The following is a 10,474-nucleotide window of genomic DNA, read 5'->3' as shown; positions in this document are numbered from 1 at the left end:
ACAGCCCAGGCCTCAGGCCCCGCCCCCGCAGCCCGAGAGCGCCCGGTCTGGCCAGGAATCCGGGCTGGAGCCGCGGGGAGCTGCCTCTTCCGTGAGCCTCTAGCCTCCCGCGGTGAGGAGATCTGCAGGGCAGGAGTGCACGGCCCGCAGGCGTAAGGTAAGCCCAGGCTGAACCAAGTATGCGCACCGAGTTAGGCTCGGGCAGACCTAGTGTACGGCGATACAGGCACAGGTACAGCCGCGTACTTTCAGACCTAACTAAGTACGCCGAAGGTACAGTACGGGACACAGGCGTTGGTCCACACACACGGTTGGAGGCAGAGCCATAGTTATCAAGACAGGTACACCCAGGCAGGCACTTTTCGCATTGAGACAGGAATACTCAACAGGTACACCGTGATTGGAGCAGGTACACAGAGCTGGGGCCCCATCCAGGGACAGGTACAATTTTTTCTGAAATAAGGACCTTGACAGGATAGAAGGGCAGGTACAACCTGCCTTGTCCCAGCTGGAAAGACTTGCAACCAGGACCAGGAGCTCCCATTCCAGGGCACCAGGTGCCACCTTTGTCACTTTTGAAACCACCACCCACCTAGCCAAGTCCCTGCTTTGTTGTCTGGTCATCTTTAAAGACCCCCAAATACCTCTTCTTCTGTGTCTTCCAGGCACAGGACCCCCAGGGGCTGGCCTCCAGGAGAGGGGGAAAACGAGGCTCCTTCTGTGTGCCAGCACACGTGCTCACCACTACTCCTGCCCAGTGCTGTGTGTACTGTAGACATAATCTTCAGAACAGCCCCTTTTATAGTTGGGAAAAATTCAGTGAAAAGTGCAGTATATTTAGACATTCATTCATTGTATTAACTACCTTTACGGTAGTAAAAATATTAAGTAATGAGTCCAGGTTAATAATAATAATGATGGTAAGTCAACCACAGTGATAATGCCTCGCATTTATGGAGTACTCGCTGGGCAGCAGGCACTGTGCCAGCGCCTTGCAGACACTTCCGTGCCTTTGCATCTCCTATCTCAGCCCCGGGAGTGCCCTCCCCTTCTTCCCTCCCTACTGCTGCCTGGCCAATTCTATTCCTCTTTTTTTTTTTTTTTGCGGTACGCGGGCCTCTCACTTGTGGCCTCTCCCGTTGCGGAGCACAGGCTCCGGACGCGCAGGCTCAGCGGCCATGGCTCACGGGCCCAGCCGCTCCGCAGCATGTGGGAGCTTTCCGGACTGGGGCACGAACCCGCGTCCCCTGCATCGGCAGGCGGACTCTCAACCACTGCGCCACCAGGGAAGCCCCCTATTCCTCTTTTTGATGATGTCACCTCCTCTGTGAGGCCTGCCCAGACTCCTTTGGTGCTGAGTTGCTTCCTCCTCGGTGCTCCCACAGCCCCCTGCCTATGTCCCTACGTGCCGGATTGTGATTGCCAGCCTGGACCGCCTCCTGGGCCAGGACCTGGCTGGGACTCTGCCCGTACTCCCAGGCCCTGTGCTGCCCAGTACTGTGCCAGAGGGAGCCAGCAGGACTGGGCAATGAGTCATGCAGCTCCGTGTCCTCCCAGAGTGAGCCGCAGTCTCGCTCTCTTCCGGCTCATGAAGGCGGCTCTTTCCCGAGAAGCTGACTCTTCTGCAGAACCCAGGACTGCTCCGGGGAAACCCTGCTCCACTTCTAGCTGGATTTTGCAAACTTTGGCCCGAATCCCCAGGAGCCCTCTGTATCTAATGTGCTCAGCCCACCCGCTCCACCCCACCCCCCCCCCCCCCCCCCCCCCCCCCCCCCGCTTCCCTTGAACGCCCGTCTCAGTGGCTGGGCTTGCCAACTTCCTTCCTGGAGCCTTCCTGCTCTCCTGTCACCTGCTTGCGCCTGGCTAGCCTGAGTAGGGTATGCAGAGCTCCAGGACTGGTCGCCCCCTGGGCGGGGGGGCAAGGAGAGGCTGGAGAGAGAAAAGTCCCAGGAATTACCTAGGATTTCGGTAGCTCCACCAGGCAGCTCAGACTGGGAAGGACACAGGAGCCAGGTCACCACTGGAGGAAGCGTGGGCAGGCTGCCCCCAAGCCTTAGCAGTGTGGCCGCAGAGGTTCAGTTCCACAAGCCCTCCTGGAAATGGAGAAAGGGCCAGATCCCCCCATGTTTTGAGGCTCCTAATATATTTTAAAAAGACTTGTCGGACTTCCCTGGCAGTCTAGAGGTTAAGACTCTGTGCTTCCACTGCAGGGGGCGTGGGTTCAATCCCTGGTCAGGGAATTAAGGTCCCACATGTCACATGGCATGGCCAAAAAAAAAAAAAAAAGACTTGTCACACTAGGAGCTATAAAAATTGAAGTATGTTTTAAAATTCAGTTGAACAAATGAACTGTTTCATCATGTATTCAAATGCAGTGCAGTACATTTGGACTATTGACAAGATAATTGGAGGGTTTGTTTTAAAAATATATTACTTCCTCGGAGAAACGGCTGATTCTAGGGCTGGGACAGGGAAAAATGTGAGCTTGGAGTGTCTTGTGGTGCCAGAGTTAGGAAGTGCCCCAAACTCAAAAGGGTAGGAGTGTGTCAAAGCGACTCGGGAGCCAAAAGCTCCCAGTGGCCAAAGCAGCAACAATTAGAGCAATAGAATGGATAATGGAGTATTAGATAGTAACCCAAAGTATAAAATCCATATCCCTGAGTTGGTACTGGTAGAAATAAATTGTTGAATAAATAACTAGCTGGGTGGGGCCGGGGTAGAGACAAATCTTACAAATAACACATGTAGGTTCTCCCTTCTCCAGGCTAATGATCCTCTCCTCTTCCTTTGAATGTGCCCCCGGCTTAGTGACTTGCTTCTAAGTAACAGAGTAGGGAAAGAGAACAATAGGAAGTGTATGGTGGAGACACCTGGCAGACACCACCTTGACCAAGTGATCAAGGTTACCACCACCCCGTGATAAGTCACGTGCTCCCAGCACTATGTGATGAGGAAGGCATCTCATCCCTGTGGTATTCTTCCCCAAACCCGTAACCCCAGAGAAAAGCCTCAGACAAACTCCCATGGAAGGACATTCTACAAAATACTTGATCAGGACTCCTCAAAACTGAAAGGGTCACGAAAAGCACGGAAAGACAGAAGCAGACCAGAGGACACGAAGAGACACGCCAGGTGGATGCAGTATAGTCGCTGGTTGGATCCTGGAACAGAGAGAGCATTAATGGAAAAGCTGGTAAAATCCAAATGAGGTCCGGATTTTAGTTAATAGAGATGTACCGGTTTTTTGTTTGTTTGTTTGCTTTGCTTTGACAAACGTACCACAGTGGTATGAGATGATCACATTAGGGGAAACTGAAACTAGGTGAGGGGTATGCGGGAACTCTCTGTACTATCTTTACAACTCTTTTGTAAATTGAAAATTAATTCCAAAATTAAAAAGTTTATTAAAAGAATATGTATATAATTTCATGGGCCTTGTAGGTAAGAAGGTCAGATGGCTTTGTTCATTTCTATTGGTATATATCTATATATCCTATATATCTATATATCTATATCTATAGCTATATATATCCTTTTGGTCTGTGAGGTCCTGGCCAGATGGCCCCCCCTCTTACCCCAGTTCAGACACCCCTGCTCGCTGTTCTTTGCTGAACCTTGAATGCTCACATTCTGGACTGTTAGAGCTGGAAAGCCCCATAGAGACTGATTATCCCAAAACCTTTAATTTAAAAAAAAAATTTTTTTTATTTTTTGCGGTACGCGGGCCTCTCACTGTTGTGGCCTCTCCCGTTGCGGAGCGCAGGCTCAGTAGTTGTGGCGCACGGGCCTAGTTGCTCCACAGCATGTGGGATCTTCCCAGACCAGGGCATGAACCCGTGTCCCCTGCATCGGCAGGCGGACTCTCAACCACTGCGCCACCAGGGAAGCCCACCAGAACCTTTATTTTATAGATGGAGAGGCAGAGCAGGAAAGGGACTTGCCTCTGGCCACATGGCAAGTTAATATTGGAAAAGCTGAGAATGGGACTAGCCAGGCTTTCTCCATCCCAGGCATCCCTGGTCCCATTTGCCAGAGACAGGGAGATCAGACCCACACAGGTGCTCAGAAATACTGGTGACTTACTTGAGGACCTGATAAGGGCAATGCCTTACTCAAAGGAGCAGTAGAATCTCCGGTGTCTGTTAGAGAGAGCAGTGGCAGGGGACCCCTTTGGCCTCACTGTGTGCTTGCTTAACCAGTGAATCCCACCTGGTTTTGAAGATTTAGGAAGAGGCAGGGTCTGAAGACAGGCAAAAGGGTGAGTTGGCTTTTGTCCCCCTACCCCCACTCCCACTCCTCCCCAGCCCCAAAGCCGCTGCACTGAAGGGGCCAGAGAGAATCCTGCAAGGCCCTGATGGTGTGCAGAAACTTGGGTCCCCAGTCCTGGGGTTGAACACTCCCCAATCTGTACTGGGGGGGCACAAGTTTGGTGAGATCCTTGAAGCCACCAGAGATAGCTTCCCTCGGGCCAGGAGAGTGCAGACTGGGCTGAAGTGGTCCTGCTGCTGGTCGTGCTGGGGTGGACATTCATGCCCTCTGGCCCGAGATGGGGAGGGGCCTGCCGCTGTCCCGCTGCTGCCTGCCTCACTGTGTTTCCACACTGAGCTGTAATGGTCTGGGGCACCACTGCCTCCCCACCTCACTGTGACTCCTTGAAGACGGGTCCCTGGGACACGACCTAGCACAGATGTTGGTAAATCTGTGGTGAGTAAGTGAACGAGGCAGCCGGGGTTCCAGTTATGTTTTGCTGTGGACACCTCTGTTGCTTCCTCTTTGCCAAATCCAGCTCACAGATGTCCTCTTGTATCTGAAAAGGGCAGGCGTAGGCCTGGGAACTGTGGAGTCTGAGGTTCACCTGGGCCTCCAGCTGAGCCATGTCTGAAAGGCTGGGTGGGAGTAGAGAACTAGAAGCTTCACGGGTGAACTTGCATCTGGGCCAAGTCTAACCACAGCTGGGCTGACGTCGACTCACGTGGTCAGTGTGGCCATCCACAGATGAGGTTGTCATTGAGACCAGTTCACAAGATCCTGGAGGTCATTAGTGTGCAGCTCACATGCTGGCCAGAAGTTCTGATGGGCTGTTTGAGATATCACTGGTTGAGAAACACACCACAGGAAACTTGCTGGTGTCTCTCCAGCACCCTTCGTCCAATTCCCCCTTCCTAATAGTGCTGGGAATTTCCCAGCCATGTGATCTGGTCAGAAATGACCCCATTACAGCAGTGGGGGCTAACTGGCTTAAGCTAATCAATACATCTTATCCTTCAGGTTTGATAATTGGTCAGGAAAAGGTAACGAGTCTCAATTCTGTGTCTTTTCTTTAGGTTGACCGGGCAGCAATATCTGTTTCTTGCCAATCACAAGGGAGAAAAGCAAGGAGTCCCAAGAGTTTCTGGAAGCCACCTTGTGACACTTCAGAGGAGGCAGAGCCAAGAGACTAGAAGGACATTGGTCCTCGGTAACAGCTGCTGGATCGAGCCTTGCCTGAAGCTATTCCTAGTTCTAGACTCTGCCTATGTAAGCCCATAAATTCTGTCACTCACAACCAAAAATATCCTTTATAATGATAACAATAATTACTTAATATTTCTTAATTATACAATAATTACCTAAATACAGCTTAGGGGATAAAATCTTACAAAATGTGAGGTCTGTGGGGAGGGTTTGGAAATAATAAAATAGACTCTTAGTGGTGAAAAGGTCAGCAAACTGCTGATCTAATTCAGGCTTTGCCATTTGGCACATGGTAAAACGAAGGCCCAGGGAGGTCATGAGATTTGCTTGAGGTTTTATAGCTGCTCAGAGCCTCCTGACAAATTCTTGATGTTTAATGATAATAATTGGAATGCTTGAATTTCTACGCATTCCCTGTGAAATCACAGCTTTGTGTTTTTCTGTCTTCTTTTGTGTGTTTTTCCAAGAGACAGAGAAAGAATGGCAATAATCCTCTTCATTTTGCAAACAGGGAGGCAGAAGCCCAGAAAGGCTTACAGGTTTGCCAAGATCACACCGAAAGGCAGTGGTAGAGCTGGTCCCGGAGGCCAAATGTCCTGAACGTCATTTTAGGTTCAGCTGCCTCCACCTCTCCTCTTGCGCTAGCCACCTCTGCCTCCTTTAGGGTAGGAATAAAATGAAGGGTATGGTGGGGTCCCTTCTTCTGGCCTTGCTTCTCAGCTGCTAAGTGATTAAAGAGGACTTTGAGTTGTACAGGCCAAGGAGATGATTGTAGGCCCTGGCAGATGGTCCTCCCGCCACCAACCTTAGGAAAACCAAGGCTGTAAGGCTCAGAGAAAACTCAGGATATTTCTGTTGCCAGTGCCCCCACAAGGGAGGTCAACCTGGAGAGATGGGAGGCTATATGCATGAGATTCTGGTCTCCCAATCTATGTGACCCCACCTCTGACACCTACCCTCTCCTCCCCAGAAGCCTTCCACGATCCCCAACATTTTCAGTAGGCACGGGATTGATATGCCCGGTTGCACAGGCAGTGCACTGCACAATTTGGATTATGATCTCAATGGCGCCCCCTGGAGTTGTAGAGTTCGCAGCTTGCACAAACATACAGGATGAGCCCAGGTTGTATTTCTCAACATGTTTGAACACTCCAATTGTTTTCACAGCGATCAATGACCTCACAAACTCTTTTTCGAATAAATAAGATAATTTCTTTTTTTTGCAAGGTAAGAAGATATTTTGAGAAAATTTATTTTATTTTAGATCAGTCTGATTCCAAAGGTTGTATTAGAAAGTGTATATTTTGTAAGATTTGTTATTTTAAAGGCTACTTTTGACCCTTTCCTATTTAATAAGTGATGCCAACTGTTTAACAGAATTTAAATTAATTTTATGAGGAAAATTAAGATTTATAGACAAATGAATTGAAAATATCTTGTTAGGCTTGATTTGGAGACTGAACGTATGCTGAAATTGTCATTATAGATTGAAATTTAACTACATGCTATGAATTAAAAAATAGATTTGCTTTCAATACATGGGAGTTTAGAATTTTGGCATCTTGTGCTTCATTTTTGTGATTTATTTGGTTATTTTCAAAACACATTTTGTGCTTTGTTTCTAAACGAAGAGGTAAGAGAGAACATATCTCCTCAAATAACCCATTTCAGGTATGAATAGCTGTTATTTCCAAAAGATGAAAAGCTAAAATGGCTATATTTTCTTTCTCCAGTTGGTTTTTGAAGTACTAGAGGCATCTTGATGTTATACACAGATTTTTTTTTTGAACAGGTGTTACATAAACAATGTAAAAGGTTCAAAAGGTACAGGTGTATTTTTTTTATGTATAGTTTTTAAAAAAAATCTGTTGGAAGGAGTTCCCTGGTGGCCTAGCTTTCACTGCCATGGCCTGGGTTTAGTCCCTCGGTCGGGGAAGTGAGATCCTGTAAGCTGAGTGGCACAGCCAAAAAAACAAAATAAAATAGGTTGGAATTAATTTTGGCACAGGTGTAAGGTAGGGACCCAATTTAGTTATTCTGGTGGATTCTTGGCGGTCCCAACAGTATTTATCAAATAACGTGTGAAAATTGTGATCAGATGTAAGCAGTGTGTAGATAGGAGGAATTTACAGAAATATTTTCATTAACTTTTTTCCCAATTAACTTGTATTTCAGCATCAAATTTTGTTTTTAAGGATTTTTGTCTTTAACCAGTGATCTATGATGGGTATAGACTAAAAATTTGTTATTATACTAAAAATAATTTTAAACTGTTTCATAGGCAAAGCTACGCCAGGGGCTGGCAGTGTTCAGCTAAGTGATAAAAGGGCTGAGTAACTGTTTGACAAGCACTCAGTCTCTCAATCAAGCAATGCCCTTTAAACAATTAATACAATGTTTTTTTTTTTTTTTTTGGCAGCACTGCACTGCATGTGGGATCTTAGTACCTGGACCAGGGATCCAACCTGTGCCCCTGGCAGTGGAAGTTCAGAGTCCTAACCACTGGACTGCCAGAGAAGTCCCAATACAAAGTATTTCTTAACTGATTAAAATACAGAAATTGAAACATAACCCAGTACTGCATTTAAAGACATGAGTCCCCTGGGAAAACTCCTCAAGCCCTTGTTGGTTCATCTGAGGGGGTTAAGAGTTTGAATCCCAACTTCCCCACCTCCTGGCTCTGCCACCTTGGGTAACTTGCTTGACATCTCTGTGCCGCATTTTTCTTCATCTATAAAATGGGGAAAAGCAATAAGAGAAGGTTCTGTAGGGCCTGAAGTTTCTGCAGTTTGTTGGGGGGGCGGATCTTAAAAATGACAAATGTAAAGTGAAGCACTACCCCTGTAGGATCTGGGGAGAGCCTCTCACTTGCAAGATTAAACCTCATTAGCTTTACCACAGATGAAGCTCTGAAGATAGCGTCTTTTTCAAGGGCTGTTGGGAATACGGAGTGAGGCCATGTGGCTGAACCATCTGGCTCTGGTGTGTGGTGGGCCTGACTCCCAGACTACTAGTCAGGTGTGTAAGAAACATCACTTTCTTTACGTATAGAAACCTACCTGAAGTTCTGACGCCAAACCCCCAATTCCACAGAGCTGGCAAACACCTTCACTTCAGTCATTCGTGAAGTTTCTAATCCACTTTGCTCTGAAGGCATGGCGGGGGGCAGAGATCCGCTTTTCTGTGATCATCATTTGTCTTTGATCATCTGTACCCACACAGACACCTATACAGACACATAGACACACACACGTCATAATTGAAGCATCTGGTATTCCTTTCTGAATTCCCCTTCAACTTGCAGCTCTGTACTGTTTCTGATCCATGCGTGGCACTTGGGGATCTTTGAGGGGTGCCCCAGGAGTGCTGTTTAGCAACTTGTAAGAAGACTGCTGTTGGGGGCCCAACGGCTCTATTCCAGATCATATCTGAGGGAGGCAATGAGCCGCTGTGGCCAAAAGCATCGGATTGGGTGCCAGACAGAACTGGATTCCAATCCTGCAAAGCCTTGTTTTCCTCATCTGCAGGATGGGGAGGATGATAATAATGCCTCCCTCATAGAACTGGTGTGACTAACGTCGAGGTATTTGCAAAGGGCTTGGTGTAGTGTCTGACAGGTAGTACACAAGCTCTAGTACTAGAGTTCATCTCTTCACCTTTCATTATTAGACAGGGAAACTGAGTCCTAGAGACACTGGCTGGCTGGGTGAGGTTACCACACAACATTATGTAAATACCTGGGGTAAAGGTGCAGAAAGCATGCTTATTCAATTTGCAGATGACCTAAAACTAGGTATAGCGGCTGGTATTTTAAATGCAAACCAGGGTTTGAAAGCACCTAAAGTAGATGAAATGATAGAGTAAACTCCCTGAAGTAAAATGGAATGGGGATGGATGTAAAATGAAAAGATTTTTCATGAAAAAGGTTTTGGCTGAAAGTTCAATATAATCCCATGTTAAGATGGCTGCCCCCAAACGAATGTGATCTCAGGCTGCATCTTTGGCGGTATAGATTGAGGATGAGGGAGGTGATAGCTGGAAGGTTGGGTTCAATTCTGGTTGCCATACCTTTGAGCGGACAGGGAGAGACCAGAGGCCAATTTGTGGAGGGCAAAGGATAGTGAGGAATCGGGGATCCTGACTTCAGAGAAGAGAGACTCAGGGGGCAGAGATGGGAGCACCAGTAACCCTGCCTGCTCCAAGGGCAGAACGCGGAGATGACAAGGCACTGAGAAGCAACTCTGACAGAACTGTCCCACAATGAAAAGGATTGTGTTCATAGGTAGTGAGCATCCTATCACTGGTGGTATGCAAGAAGAATTAGGAAAGGATTCCTGCTTCGAGCTCTCAGTTTCAGCAAAAATACTAGACCTTACTGATAAAACATCCTTGTTGGCTATATATACACATATTGTAGTCAACAAATACGTAGTCCGTATTTCCTCTATTTTAAGATGTACTTTTAAGAAATGAATATTACTGGGATTGTCTTACAATCAGTGTGTACACTTAGTGAATAATGCATCCTTCTTTCTGAAAAGTTGTTATTCAAGCATTTTTGAATCAGCAAAATGAAGTGTACAATTTGGGAAGTTGTTCTGACAATCTGTATTTCATCTTACATTTGCCCTATTAGAATGTATGTCTTGAACTAAAAGAAATCTATCTAAATAAATGATGCATATTAAAAAAAAATCCAGCCTTCTCTTCTTAGTGAAGCCATACTCAATCTATTGAATCCAGCGGCTGGTGACATTCCACCTTGTCACTGCCATCCTGGCATCAGAAATGGAACAGAGACGGGCTATTAAAGCGGTTTTAACAAATTCAGAGCAGAAGGTTGTTGGCTGGGGGAAAAAAATTCCACTTATCAAGAGATGTTATTCCTTCAAAGGATGAGAACCTGTTTCTTCATAAAGAGAGTTTGGAGGGAGCTTTTTGTTCTGCGAGGCCAACATCTGGATTTGACCATGTCCATCCTCCAAAGGAGATTTCTCATAATGGACCGGACTCCAAACAG

The 10,474-nt window shown here is 47.0% G+C and overlaps 1 long non-coding RNA gene across 1 annotated transcript; it reads left to right on the top strand.

Annotated features, from left to right (window-relative positions):
- The first annotated feature begins 12 nt into the window (after window positions 1-12).
- Window positions 13-10,135, top strand: LOC116757899. Its single transcript, XR_004351109.1, has 3 exons — window positions 13-157; window positions 5,325-5,517; window positions 7,874-10,135. It is a non-coding gene; the product is annotated as an uncharacterized LOC116757899 (long non-coding RNA).
- The last annotated feature ends 339 nt before the right edge of the window (window positions 10,136-10,474 follow it).

This window comes from Phocoena sinus, chromosome 1, assembly GCF_008692025.1.
Source record: "Phocoena sinus isolate mPhoSin1 chromosome 1, mPhoSin1.pri, whole genome shotgun sequence".
Taxonomy (NCBI): Eukaryota; Metazoa; Chordata; class Mammalia; order Artiodactyla; family Phocoenidae; genus Phocoena; species Phocoena sinus.
The sequence above is the reverse complement of the archived record's forward strand: the minus strand, read 5'-3'. Positions and strand labels throughout refer to the sequence as shown.